The sequence below is a fragment of the Dermacentor variabilis genome, chromosome 1 (genome assembly GCF_050947875.1).
Source record: "Dermacentor variabilis isolate Ectoservices chromosome 1, ASM5094787v1, whole genome shotgun sequence".
Classification (NCBI taxonomy): Eukaryota; Metazoa; Arthropoda; class Arachnida; order Ixodida; family Ixodidae; genus Dermacentor; species Dermacentor variabilis.
Window position 1 is genome coordinate 72,015,587 of NC_134568.1, and position 13,987 is coordinate 72,029,573.

Below are 13,987 nucleotides of genomic sequence, written 5' to 3' on the forward strand. Positions count from 1 at the left end.
AACGTAACGTAAAGTACTTAGAAGCTCGGCGCAGAATACAAAGGCTAAAATTCCTCTTTGTACTAAAATATAAGAAGTTGTCAATGGCTCCTTATTTATATCTTAAACCGATAACGTCCAGCTCAACACGAAACAGGCACAATAAAACGCTAACACCTTACTTTGCCAGAACAAACATCTTCAAATTTTCTTTTTTCCCTCGTAATATAACCGAGTGGAATCAAGTGCCATTATCTTCGCTCGTTGACATTGGTGCCTTAGAACAGGCCGCTCTGTGAGTTGATGTTTTTGTTCATATCTTGCCTTGTACTTTTTGATCTTATGCTCATGGTGCTCCTCCTGCCAGGGCCCTTCAGCCTGCCGGCAGTATGTTCTAAATAAAATAAATAAGTAATTTTTTGTTCTTAATGAAACGTTTTGCGTTGTCTGGCACCCTGGATGCCTGCTCCAGCGCTTTAACAACTGACTGGCGCTCCTTTTCACGAACAGCTATTGCAAGTAAATGGCATTGTGAGATCAGGCCATCATTCGGTAAGCTTCTTTTACCTAACAGCGAGAAGTGACTATAAATGGGTTGCAAGCAGTGCAAGCGCTCTCACATTGTAATAATCCACGTCATCATGGCCTCAGCCAGTCCGTAGTTAATCGCTACCACGAACCCTTGAATGTATACAGACAGAACTTTCGTATATCTAGCCGTATATATGCTCAATGAAACTATCAGGGCTGCTCCGAACGATGTCAAACCACGCCATTATGTCAAGTTTGTCATCTTGTCAGGTCTGATTGGCTCAAAGCGCCAATGTGACGGAATTTGGCATCATATTGGAATTTCGACATCATAGTGGTGCTATTAAATCCCCGCCGCAGCGGCCGCATTTCGATGGAATCGAAATTCAAACGCACCTATGTCCCGTGTATTGGGGGCACGTTAAAGAATCCCTGGGGGTCAAAACGAAGCCGGAGTACCCCGCTACGGCGTGTCTCCTAATCAAATAGTGCTTTTGACGCTTAAAACTCCAACACTCAGGGGAACTGGCTACTTGTACATTTTACAGCGGGCTATGGTTCTGGTCCAACATAACTAAAACTTTAACTATGGCTACTTGAGAGCTTGCACAAAAGTGTTGGCCTGAAAAAAAAAAAAAGAACTTCTACACCCCGCCAGCTCAGCGTGTCGTCGTTTGGTCGCCACAGGAGCTACCTCGTGCCCTCTAGCTGCCCCGTGCCGCACGGAACTGCGCTGTGTGTAAATTTATCTGATGAGTGAGCGGTACATCCTGCTGGGGAAATAACAAGCCGGAAAGGGAGGGTCGGAGCAACAACGGCAAAAAATAAAAAGAAGAGAGAGAGACACTAATCAAGGACAACGCGCCACCCACCTACCAGTTGCACGGTCTCAACATCTGTTACCCTGCCTGGTTAGGTGGTGTATACCTGTACGTTACGTGCGTGTGCATGTGTAACCAGCTGCGTAGGCGCCATCGTTTAACAGCTCGAGTGAGTGATGGAAACAGACAAATATTCTACCGGCGTCCTTGGTTTCGGTTTCACTCCGAACCTTTTCTTTCCTGGCGTGCCGTAATGCTCGATGCGCGAGTAAAAAAAACATAAGAAAATAAAATGAAACGACAGTTTAACGGGCAGCCACTTATTCTAAAAAGGAGGCAATTACGCTTCAGCAGTCTTGAAGACCCTAGGGTGACTTTTTAGCTATGCAGCGCAAGCAGTTTTCGAAGTGCAATTTTCCATAGAATTGATAGCCCTCAATGGGCACTTATTCTTTATCTTCTAAAAGTCATGTGAGGAAGCCGCAGACGCCTACTAAGCGCTTAATGCAATACGGCACAAAGGTTCATGCTGTCTCAGGCTAGTGCCAGATAAATGACTAAATTAGCGCTGGTAACTGCAGCAACTCCTTTGAAGGCATCTCCTGCCGATTACAACATTAAATAATTAGAAAGCCCCTACACAAAGTGCCACTAAGATGCGGTTAAATATCATTGCTGATCCCAAGGCCAGAGAATATTACGTGGACAGGTAAGGTGGTCTGGTCGAGCGTAAAAATAACTGTGCCGGCTGGCAGGCAGGCAGGCTGTGGCGACATGCGGATTAAAAAAATGCATTGTAAGTTGTAAATGACAGAAATAAATTGATCCCGCCTACGAAAATTGACAATGATCGATGGAATCAAAGCTCTTTTGTTACTGCAGCTAAGCAAGAACGCCATATAACCGAGTTTCTCACCCAAGAGCTTCGCCAAACTGTACGTACCGAATCGAAAGGTTCATTTGCACCAGATGTCTGCGACAAAAACGAAAAGCAACTCTGCAGGTAGAAAATTGGCAGATACCTTTAAGATATTTAAGCACCTATTTGCTACGATATAATTAAACTCATGTTAGAACTGGTGCCCCAGACGTGGTTTGACATCAGCGTGATTTTAAGATTAATCTTTTTAAAGGAAACTCATAAGAGGTTGGGCGTTTGGGAAGGGGGAAGCGGGGATAGGCACTCACCTGGATCTCACGCTACTCTGCCCTACTTTTCAATAAAAATATGATATGTCAGAATGATAAGGTCATCATCTTTTGTTTGTTGGGCTATCATCCTTCTGCGCTTTCCCAACATTTGTTCCACTTTTTCAACGCGAAATACTTGAACACAGAACGCTGCTGTTTATTCAAAGTGGCAGCAGTTTCTATATATATAAGTTCAAGTGACCCCGTTCAAATTAAGTGGAAAAACTCGGCAGCAAGTAATTCTGTCAGTTCGAATGGTAATATGAACAAGACCTTTGCACTCAAATTAAGCCAAATTTGTAAACGTGCATGTTAGATAACGTTTCCTGCCAACATTATTTTTTTTTCTGATTTAGTGGGATTACATTGCTTTGACCAAACAGTATAAATTGCGAACGGTCTTTTCTCCAAAATTCAGTAATATAATTATTCTGGGACTAACTAGCTGTGAAAAACTCATTTGTGATCGCGAGCACTAGACCCTAATTCCCAAAAGCTGCTTAACCTGGTGGTTCCAGCTATTTGGGGCCCCTTTCCATCTGCCACCTATATTCAGCTTGAAGCTGAAACGACAAATTGAAGCGTACAGAGCTTACACAGAGTGACAGCATCAGGGGTATCGCGAATTGTCTCTCTAAGCCGTTCTCTGTGGTCTATTTCAATTTCAATTTTATTTTCAACATGCATGCATATGCTGATGGCCTCCTTGGCAGGAAACCGGCATCAAATAAGTGGAAAGGGGCAGTGAACCACTGGCAGGCAAAACAGCACAAGGAATAACAAAATATAAGTTGATCAAGTATCGTGATATGAAACACGGTCCAAACTGAGTGCTAGAATTAGTGCACAAAACAGCATTTTTATAAAACAATGTGTGAAAATAAAGTTTAAGGGAATATTTTCATATACTGAATCCATGCAATGGGGAAAACATGCTTACTTTTCCTTACTTAACGTCACATAGGAAAAGAAAGAAACACAATGTGTTACTTAATAAGTTTTATGTGCCAATGATATTTTCTTACGGAATATGCGGAGCCGTATTTCTGCTTCTGAAGTGTTTTTGCAATAGTTACTCGCTTTAATGTAGAGCTTTAACCGCCGCGAGTGAAGCACATCGGTGGCGTAAATCGCACTGCCAACGCCTGCGTCACTGCGCTGTCAGCTTTTAAGCGGCAGCACACCCTGCTAGGTGCTACGTTCGTTTGTGCGAGAAATGTTTCGGAGCGCTGCAATCAAGACGTGCAAGCAGGCATGTCACTTGGTATACTTTTTGTATTTCGCGGGCAGCTGCATAAAGCGGAAAAAGATTAATGCCGAATAGATAGAAAGACAGAAACTGCCTATTCGGATGTTTTGCAAAGCGCTTTACAACTTTTTAATTTGATTTTTTCGCCTAGCTTCGTTGCTTCAGAACTTCTTTAATTAATCTTGACTAATTATCTAGTTAAGCAAGGTACAAAAATTGTGTGACACACTACATGCAAAAGTGAGCAATATGCATTTGGTAGCGTTGTCTTAGAGTGCATCGGCATATTCTGAAACTCTGGCTAAAGTTAGCCGAAACACCCTGTATAGTGTCGGACAATCCGAACTACAGTAATATCTCGCTTCGCAGTCGTTCAAGGACAGAGAGAGGACAATGGGTTGTTCTACGATATGGCACATTGCGGTGCCATTCGTTGCAGTGTTGGTTGAATACCGTGACGTGACGGACTCCGAGTGTTTCATTAAATCAGTTACGTGGATGTTTCTTGTTCGTCACTAATTCCTTTAATCATACATAAATATCACCACCATGCAGCACGGAGGCTGCTAAGTCAAGGTTATATTTTGGCAGTAAAACTAACAACTCGAATGCAGTTTCTCTCTTTTAAACATTTTTCCTGTCTTGCTGGAACAGTGCGAAGTAGACAAATATAGTAAAAAATTCAGGCTAATTATTGCTGCACAAAGAATTTTCTATTAGAAATTTGGTTCACTAAAGTCGTTTGAAGTCACAAAGACGACTTTCAGACAAATCCGTGTACTGGCCCTCATTCTCATGCTGCATTGATAGAGAGATAAACGGGATGGGAAAGGCAGGGAGGTTAACCGGATCAGATTATGGTTAGCTACCCTGCATTGGGTGAAGTGTAAGGGGAAATGAAAGACGAAAAAAAAACCGCGGAGAGAAAAACTGACGAAAAAAAATGTAGGGATGGTCGCTAACGTCCACGAGAATTACAGTCTCTCCAATAGGCCACTTGAACGCAAACATTTCAAGAGTGCCTTCGCTGTCTTGTGGTGTGACGACTGCATAGGTCGGCGTTCCAGGACTGTCCGCTCCGACAATGCTGGCTTTACCCATTCCATGTGTGCTGTGACGGCGGGCAGAGACAGCATAGCCGCCAGATTTCATTTACTTTCTAGTATTCCTAGCGCGTAGGTTTCTGGGACTGCGGTTCAAGGCGCGATATGTGCACCAATAACGACTCATGCGTCCCTTCTCTATCAATGCCGAAGAAGGCGCGCGTAATTGCGCTAGCGCCGTGCGCCCGAGTCGCGGCCGTCGCGCGAGAGGCGTGCGCAGTCGCGATAGCGACGTCACTGCCAAGGCGTCAGCGACCAATGGAACCGAAACGGATGCCGCCCTCGAGATTGCGCTTTTTGTTCGTCAGGAGTTCCGGCGAGTACAAAGGAAGCAGCCGCGGAGACCTTGTATGCAAAGCCTGCCCTGACAAAGCGGATCCCACCACATCGGCGCCAAAGGTGAGTTTCACGCGTCCGCGCTGTACTATATTTACCCAGAAACCACGCGGCCCGCTATTGGGCAACTACACTTCCTTTGAAGCGAAGAGGTGGAAGAGTTCATACGACCGATGCACTGTCAAGTTGGAAAACGGCGGCGAAAATGCACTGGTGCTGTGGCCAACCATTCACCGCAGTTATTGCGGTGCGCTTCCTGAAGTATAGTATTTATTTTCACATCTTAAATGCGCGTATGAACGTCTCCCGCAGTGAAAATGAGCTAGCAGTTTTCGAATCGATCCCGCTTCTTTGATTTTTTTTCTGAGGTGTAAGAACTGAGACGAATAGTGGGAATAACTCCCATGCACCCCGATTCGCACTCCGCGTCGAGGTAACTGCAAACATCAAATTTGCACGAGGACTAAATTAGCGGGAATGCTAAGGAAAATGAGCAAGAAGAAGAAGAAATGAACTACGAACTTATGAAGGTTGAATTATTTACATGTGTCATTAGAATGCAAAATTATTGTGTAAAAACGCCCTGTTGACCCTGGGTGAATGTTTGTCGTCAACAAATCGCCACGAGAAATCGTCTAAAGCTTAGTACATTATTGAAAAAGGAGCAGGAGGCAGGCTGCTTGTGATCATGAAAGGGAAATTGTCATCCGCCGGACGGCAGCAATCAGCTACCAAGAAACCCCGTACGGGTTCTTCAGAAAAAGCGTTCCAGTTGAACAATTCGTCCTTGGAAACCCATACTGGCGGATAGAGAAGGGTGGCTGAGAATATCTGGTGGCTTGCAAGTGATCTTTTTGCAAGAACTCCTCCTCCCTCCCTCCCCCCCCCCCCCCCCACCGTTCTGCATTTCAACTCATTTGCTTGCAGCTTGTCGTGTCTTGTATCGGCGTTAAAAGACATATTCAACTTATTTCTGGTCTAAAGCAACGAGTACTGCAAGTACAAAAGCTGACGTTTTGTATTTCCTCAGAATGTTGTCTCCCTACATCCCTGTCTTAAATATGACCGGTTTCGATAGTTCACCGCATGCAAAAGGGTGAGCCGTCTTTTTCGAGAACGAATACCAGCGAAGCAGTGAAAACCTTCTTTTTTGTTTCCTTTGGCTGAGATGCAGTGTGACAGTGAAATGAAGACAGCAACGATGCCGGCAACACTGGAAAACACGCCACTGTCATCTTCTGCCGCATGAGGTCGCTAATATCACCCAGACTTCTAGAGAGGGAAAATAACGTGATAAAATTTGATTCGTCAACGTTTGGGCGGTGATTAGGTGGCTTAGCGTTTTATAGCTAAGTAGGAAGTTGCGAGTTCAATTAAAATCCGCGGAGGCCACATCTTCATGTGGGCTGAATGCAGAAACGCTCGTGTGACACGCTTTGGGTACACGTTAGAGAAACCTAGGTAATCAAAGCTAATCCGATGCCACACTACGGTGTTTCTCAAAGTCCGTGTCTCACTTTGAGAGCATTATAAGCCACATAAAGCAATCATTTGTTGCGCGAAGTGAAGTTATGCGCTGATAGGATAAGTTCCAGCTTTCTAATAGTCTTCATTTCTCTTAAGTCGACTGCGAAATACATTGAAAGGATTTTATATATGTAGGAGTTTCAACCCCGTTCAGTTATTCGCAAGACTTCCAGCGAATGAGGTTGCATAGCCTCTGAGAGGTTCTGCAACATCTTCTGTTCTCAATTAATACACATTCGTCGTGGCGAGACTGGCAACTCATATTTTGAACTTTTCAAAAGTAGCGTCATCGTCAAACAGGGGGAAGATCAGACTATTTATATGCATCTCTTCTGTTGGTGGTGATGTATACGGTTTGGCTATGAGAGCGAAATTGAGACCGGGATGAATGTTCCAGACGGTGGCAAGTTTCATTTGTGGTTTTCAGAGCATGAGCAATATAAGGAAACAAAGAGGGGGGGGGGGGGGGAAAACGAGGAAATGTGAACTGACGAGACATTAATGAAAATGCCACGAATGAATTGACGGACGAAATAATGGAATTCACAAACATGACCGCAGTGCTACGTCGCGCTGAAAATGCACGTGTTTTAAAACTCCAGGCGTTAGACAACCGACTTGCGGAAAATGAAGGCACGAGCAATGTCACACTGAACCCCTCCGAGTGGAAGGACTTCTTGACAGTTAAAACAGAGGCCCACGAAAAAATGTGCTAATGCTGTGGTCATACCGCGCTCTTTTTCTATCCCATCGTTCCTTCAAAAGGACAGATTGATGGGCTAGTTGGTATGGCATCATGTACAGTGCAGCGCCGACAGAACGCTAGTCTATTCCATTATCTTCTGGGAAAGAGTTCGTCAGCCTGACGGGCAGGTGTCTTAATAAGCGATTACGGGAATATCAGGATATCTACATCGTGCGTGCTGCGAATGTAAGCCTTTGTTTCATCGCACACAAGGTCAAGGAAGCTGATCAGCTGACTAGGAAAATGAAAGAAGCCACAGAGATTAACAATAGAAGTGATAATTGCTTCAGTCGCTCGACTGTTTTTTTTTTTTTTTTGCCAGGAAAAGAAATCCTGTTTGTTTCCCAACAGTTGCTTGCGACGGGTGGTTTTGCTGCGTTGTTTAATTTGCGCTCTTTTTTCTATTCGTTTTGTTGTGCGACGATATATATATATATATATATATATATATATATATATATATATATATATATATATATATATATATATATATATATATATATCGTCCATTGATGTAACAGAAGAATGAAGGTATTGAAATTGAAATAGAAAAATCAGGTGTGATAAAATGCCCACGTGTTTTCGTCGTCGCGTGACTATCTTTCAGTCGCCTTTTATGTTTTGCTTGCGCTACACTAAACATGACATCATTACGTCCCTAATTTTTTAAGTCTTACGCGCATAAATTCTCAGCCTAGAACATATGCCACTCACTCAAAACTCAGGCATAGAATATTGTATTGCGTCCTGCTTGGATATGTCGTTTCACATATAGGCTGCTTTTTCTGTAGGGGCGCAGATAAACGGGTTGATTTCAGAATTAGTAGTTGTACTGGGAAATATAGTGCATTGGTTGCGATGCATGGTGGATGGCGGAATACTTCTGGAAATATGTAGTTTATGGGAAACCAATATTTTTTGAAGCAAATGAAAAAATGTGTTTCAATTTCCTCGGCTTGTCATCTCATAGAATGATAAGATGACAAATTTAGTAAATGGAGCAGAGGGATAACAGCTCTAGAAGGGTGCATTCTGTCGAGAGGGGATTATTCGTTCTGCCTCGGACTCCCATGACATGAACGGGGCCTTGCTTTACGCACACTACGAAAAAGAGACAGTGCCACGGTATTCCGGAAGAAGAGTCCCTGTGAAATGTATCGATGCATGTACACAAGTGCAAATCGAGATTGTATGCACAAAACATGATGCAGAACCACACCTTGGCAGGCTCTGAGCGACGCCACGACAAGCCACACACTAGTGTTAAGTTTCTGCATCTAACGTTTTTCTTCAGAACGACCAGCGGCGCCGTTCAATTTCGTTTTCGGCAACCTGACATACATCGAAAAGGCTGCGATATGTGAGAAACAATGATTCGCTTTTCGAAAATCCAGCTGCGACATAAAGCATATCGTTACTCGCTTGTGACGCAGCAGAAAATGGGAATGCAACAGGACCGCTTTCTGCGTTAGTACAGACAGCTATTTCATTAACTTCGTGTAAAACCTTGAAGTGAAACTGTCGGGGTATGCCATTCAGGAATTCTTGCCGAGGCCTACCAAGGCGATAACTGGCAGCGTTAGTAATGGCTGAACGCCAACGCAGACGATGAGTACATACGCGCAGCTGCATGCGAGCTTCTTGTACAGAAAGGCACCGGGCGGAAGTTGACATTTTGTGCCGACGAGTTTGCATCGAATGGCTTTGGGCGCCGACGCGTGTGCAAGCAAACGAGAAGGGTCCGTGTATGCGTTAGCGTAAAAGCTAAGCCAACGTTTTATTTAAGCAGTAAACGGAAATCACCGCAGAAACTCGTCTTGCCTCGTCGCACCAGCACACAGGGCAGAAGAATAAGAAACAAGATAAAAATTAACACAGATACCAGCGCCCGTCTCCACAAAAAGTTCTTACTCAAGAACTTTTCCTATGAGAATCTTCTAGCCACTCCTGGCACCGGGCATGTTAGTAAAGGCGACCAGCGAATGGCAAATAGCCTTCACGAACAAAAAGCTTCGTGAATTGGGCCTCGTGTCTGCTGTGCTGCTCACAAAATTCATTATAAGTGTAGGATTTCCTGTGTCACCAGGCTTCATGCTGAGACAGAAAAATATACGAAAAGACAGGCAAAATTCACAAAAGGTTTTAGTTTTTGATTGCTTTTTTTCTAATGCTCGTGCCCCGTCGCTAATAACACATGCAGCATCAGGATCGGCTAGAATTTGCTCCAGCGTAAGAGCTTTTCTTAAATACGGGCCAGTCTGCTTGTTTCATTGGGCAACGCAATGACTTAGTCTTAATGGCAGTGCCCTAACGCGGTGATCATTGACCAGGAAGGCAGTTCCACCGCATTTTAAATGTAAAGAATGCATTCGTCCCCTTTTCTAGGCTTTTCATATGAGGCTTATACGTCGAACATAGTAGCAAACGTAGCAAGGAAAGAGCCATGCGGAGCTCAGACAGGGAATACTTGCAATACACTTGAAACTTTATATCACGGGTCTCTTTTCTGCAATGCAAATTAACGACGAATCACGCGGTCATACAAGTTCAAGCGCTTGCCATAACTAATTGCAGCCTCGACTGTTGAGAAACAGAACAACTTAACCGCTGTACATATGCGTGGGTTTTCCCATGTTAATGAGACAATCAACCAGTTTCCAGACATGTATGGTCTGAGCAGAAGGACAAACAGAAAACAGAGAAAAGTGACTATACCGACATTGTTTGTATATTATGTCTCACAAACACTAAAATGAACATTTCATGTATTACCTGCAGATACGCGATCGGCGATTACGTCACTAATCATGTTGATTCCAGCTATGCAGATCCGTGAGGAATGGTGCAATTTTGAGCGTGAAAATTAACCTCGTCCTGCTTCAATATAACTAATTGACGCATTCAGCAGGTTCGCACAAATTCATGTGATTTCATTAGTGCCGGAATCATATTCACATAGCAATCCCAAATGCGTTCGCAGCCAACATTTGTCATGTCTGAAATGTTCCTTAGCAACTCTCTACGCCACTGCGCAGCAGCCTGTTTTGTCGGGATAGTTTTGGCCGATCAGCCTCTTTTCTTATAGGGAATAATGACTCTGTGAGAAACGGTGTCTTTTGGCAGAGTTGAGCGGTGCCCTTAAGACATACGCAGCTTGTTGTCGCCACTAGGAAGGAAAAGAGACCGACAACTGTACCCTTCCCACCACTGTCGTTCTTTCCGAAAGGAAAATTTTGCCAAGTTCACGCGCTTTTCGCGCCGGAGGGTAGAGTTACTCTCTATGTTACGAGATGACTCGAAGTGTTTATTCGCTTATACGAGCAAGGACACTACAAAATGCGAATGTTGCTGGCTGGCGCATTGCCACCAGAAGACGGGCGTTTCTTACCGGTCCTCGCGTTTCTTGAAAGCCTGTCTCATGGATTTATCAATCACCTGGACGTTTTGACGTCCTAACTTTGAACCTGTCATTGGTAATGTTTGAGCTCGAGTAAATTTAACATAAAATGCACGTTGCGAAAATTGTGAAGCATAGTACAAAAATATATTCTACTTAAGAAGCTCGGCTGACCTTGCTTCCCAGACAACTCAGCAGTGACCGACGAAAACAAGGCATCTATGCTCAGACTTGTGGTTAAAAGATTGCTACGTAGTTTTACAGACCCATTAAACAATACAACAAGAAATGATGTGTCACACTCCAAGATAAGATTAACAAAAGGTAATAAAGGAAAAGATATGGCCATCATAAGTTGAAGTACATTAAGTGTAATTTGTACCCTTAGAGACAACAAGTAGTCCTATGAACGTCAACTTTCGTCCCAGAAAACGGTTGAAAAGCGACCTTCCTGAATGAAAATGCCTGTACCAGCTAATAATAAAAAGCTAGCAAACTGCTGTCTCGTATGCACAGAATTGGTAACTGTACGTGGTCACAGCAGAGTTGTAGTGCTCACTTTCTTGGAAAGCTAGTAAACTCTACTATGTGAGCAGTAAACTGTGAAAAATGCTGCAGTAAATAACGGGAAATACATTGACAGCTCGATTTCCAAAAGTTTAACCGTCAAAATGACAGCGGGCCATCATTTTGTAAGGTGTACACTACGACGTATTTCACATGGCAGCTAATCGAATCGCGTTATTATGAGCAATTTCTTTTTTTATGCAGTATTTTCGACTCTATCCTTCCGTCTTTGTTCACAGCGATGGAAACGTCTTGTCGGAATAGCGACGTTGGCTTATAAAAATGATGAAAACATTACAGTTCATGTGACAGCTGGTTTTTACAGTATAGCTAAACGAAAAGGTTCAACAAGTGGTAAGTAAGACAAGTTAATTTTGAGAGGTTGTGGAAGGGAGAGTGGGAGTTTCATTCTTTAAAGAAGAAAAAAAAAGGGGGTGTCGTTAGCTTACCGTCAGTGAGGTAGCAATGGTACACCCTAGAAAAAAAAAGAAAGACAAGAGAAAGAAAAATTGTGGGACAAGGTAACATGATTTTGCGGCTTAGTGTGGCGCTAGGGCAAGGAATCCACCAAGCCCATCGACGAGTACGTCCAGTGGTAGGAATGAAGGAAAAAATGGTGTATTGGCGGCTCCAGTAAGGGAAGCCCACTCCATGCAGGAGCAAGTTAAACGTCTGAGTTCACATGGGGACCCTCGGCCATTCTGCACGAAAATCTCCGTTTTTTATATCGTCGTCTTCCCTACGCGAGTCGACTAGGGAGTCTGAATACCGTCTAGCAACAAATCACAATCGTAGAATCCGTTGTGACACCATGCCCATGCTCGCAACGCTCCGGAGTGACTCCGCCTCCGAAATCCGATGGTGTGGAATATGCGCCAGGATAGCAACCTGCGAATCCAAAGTCGCCGTCAGCCTTCGGTAGCATTTGATGTTGGTCCACTTCATCATTAGTTCAGGCCATCAGGTAGTGGTAGTGGATTTTTGTGGCCCGTAATCAGTCGGTGTCCACGCTGCATTGATGCCTGGATAGGCGCTGATGTGTGGGTGGGGGTTTGCCTCGTGGCAAACGTCTAATTAACGGCGAGTCCCAGGTTTTCGTCGTTCTTCGGCAGCATTTGATGTTGGCCCCCTTCATCATTAGTTCAGGCCATCAGGTAGTGGTAGTGGCCTTTTGTGGACCCGTCATCAGTCGGTGTCCACGCTGCATTGACGTCTGGATAGGCGCTGATGGATGGGTGGGGGTTTGCCTCGTGGCAAACGTCTAGTTAAGCCTTTGTGGTGTTGAGACATAACAATGTGCTTAACAACGGCAGCGACGACAGGCAGATGAAAGCGCCTGAACGATTATTTTTCTCTGCATATGGCGCCGAAACTATCTGAAGACAATGACATCTTTGCATTATTGCTCTACATCAAACATCGATTTATGTATATAACAAGGTAATAGAGTGTGTTCGCTTTACAGTTTTTCCCAAAGTGTGGGACAAAATACATGGGCGTTCCAGTTACTATTGTGCTTCAGTGCATAAAAGAGCGTTTTGTTAAAGAAAATGAGTTGAACAACAACGCATACTTAAGGAGAGTATGCTGGAGCATATCTCGAAATTGGTATCATTCTGGGAATTCATTTGAAATGGATACGCTTTGAAAACTCACCGGCTACAATTCGTAAATTGCAATATCTGCTGTAAATAAGTTAGTAATTAAGAAGTTAGTGATTTTTTATTAATTACCCCATATATTTTGACGCCCTACTTCTTCCTGTACCATGCTTCAGTGAGGTATAGAAGACGTATTGCTTTCCTCTACAACAACAAATAAGATGAAACGGATGAGACGACTTCCAGGAACAAGGTTACCTCACCTTTGTCGTGTTACGTTTGAGCAAATGCGTTTTCTACTACAACTGCCTGCAAGTGAAGTTCAAAAAACAGTCAACAAATGCTGCATGTGAGGTGTCTGTCATTTCACTGAGCGCTCCTAGGAATATGCCCAATTACCTCCCGTATGCACCTTCTCAGTCGCCTTTGGCCTCAGGTGAGGCGTTATTTCAGAAAAGCGTTGTCTTGGGAAACGTTTGTTTCAATCACCGTATTGAAATGACCTTAAATCAAATGGTCATAAATTTCTTGGAAGACCGGGTAGGCCACTTAATCACACTTCAGCAAACAACGCAAAAACGAGACTCGGAAAAGGAGCACACCAAGGCACTGTGTCGTGTGCTCCTTTTCCGTGTCCCGTTGCTGCGCTGTTTGCTGAAGTACGTGTTCGTACCAACAAGCCCGGCTAGCCACCATTTTGAATTTGAATTAATCGTTTTCCCTTGCTGCGAATTAAGCAGAAGTTGGATAAATGACGTATGAATACTTGCGAGCCAAGGCTACAAAACGAATAGAAGCTCGCTTACAATTTTTGAAGCAAAGCATGCTAGTTCCTTTTTAAGGATTTGTTTGAACTAATGGGATTTTCGAATTACGGAAGTCCCACTAATTGCGAGTTAACTGTATCAGACAGGTGTGCGTGCAAACGCTTTTAATTCTG

At 43.8% G+C, this 13,987-nt stretch overlaps 1 protein-coding gene across 1 annotated transcript in view; it reads left to right on the forward strand.

The window, feature by feature from the left end:
- Positions 1–5,109: 5,109 nt before the first annotated feature.
- The window catches only part of LOC142579204 (uncharacterized), a 31,399-nt gene continuing 22,521 nt past the window's right edge, over positions 5,110–13,987 (forward strand). The window contains exon 1 of the mRNA XM_075689186.1: positions 5,110–5,273. The gene's annotated coding sequence lies outside the window, so the exon portion shown is untranslated. The remainder of the gene's footprint in view (positions 5,274–13,987) is intronic.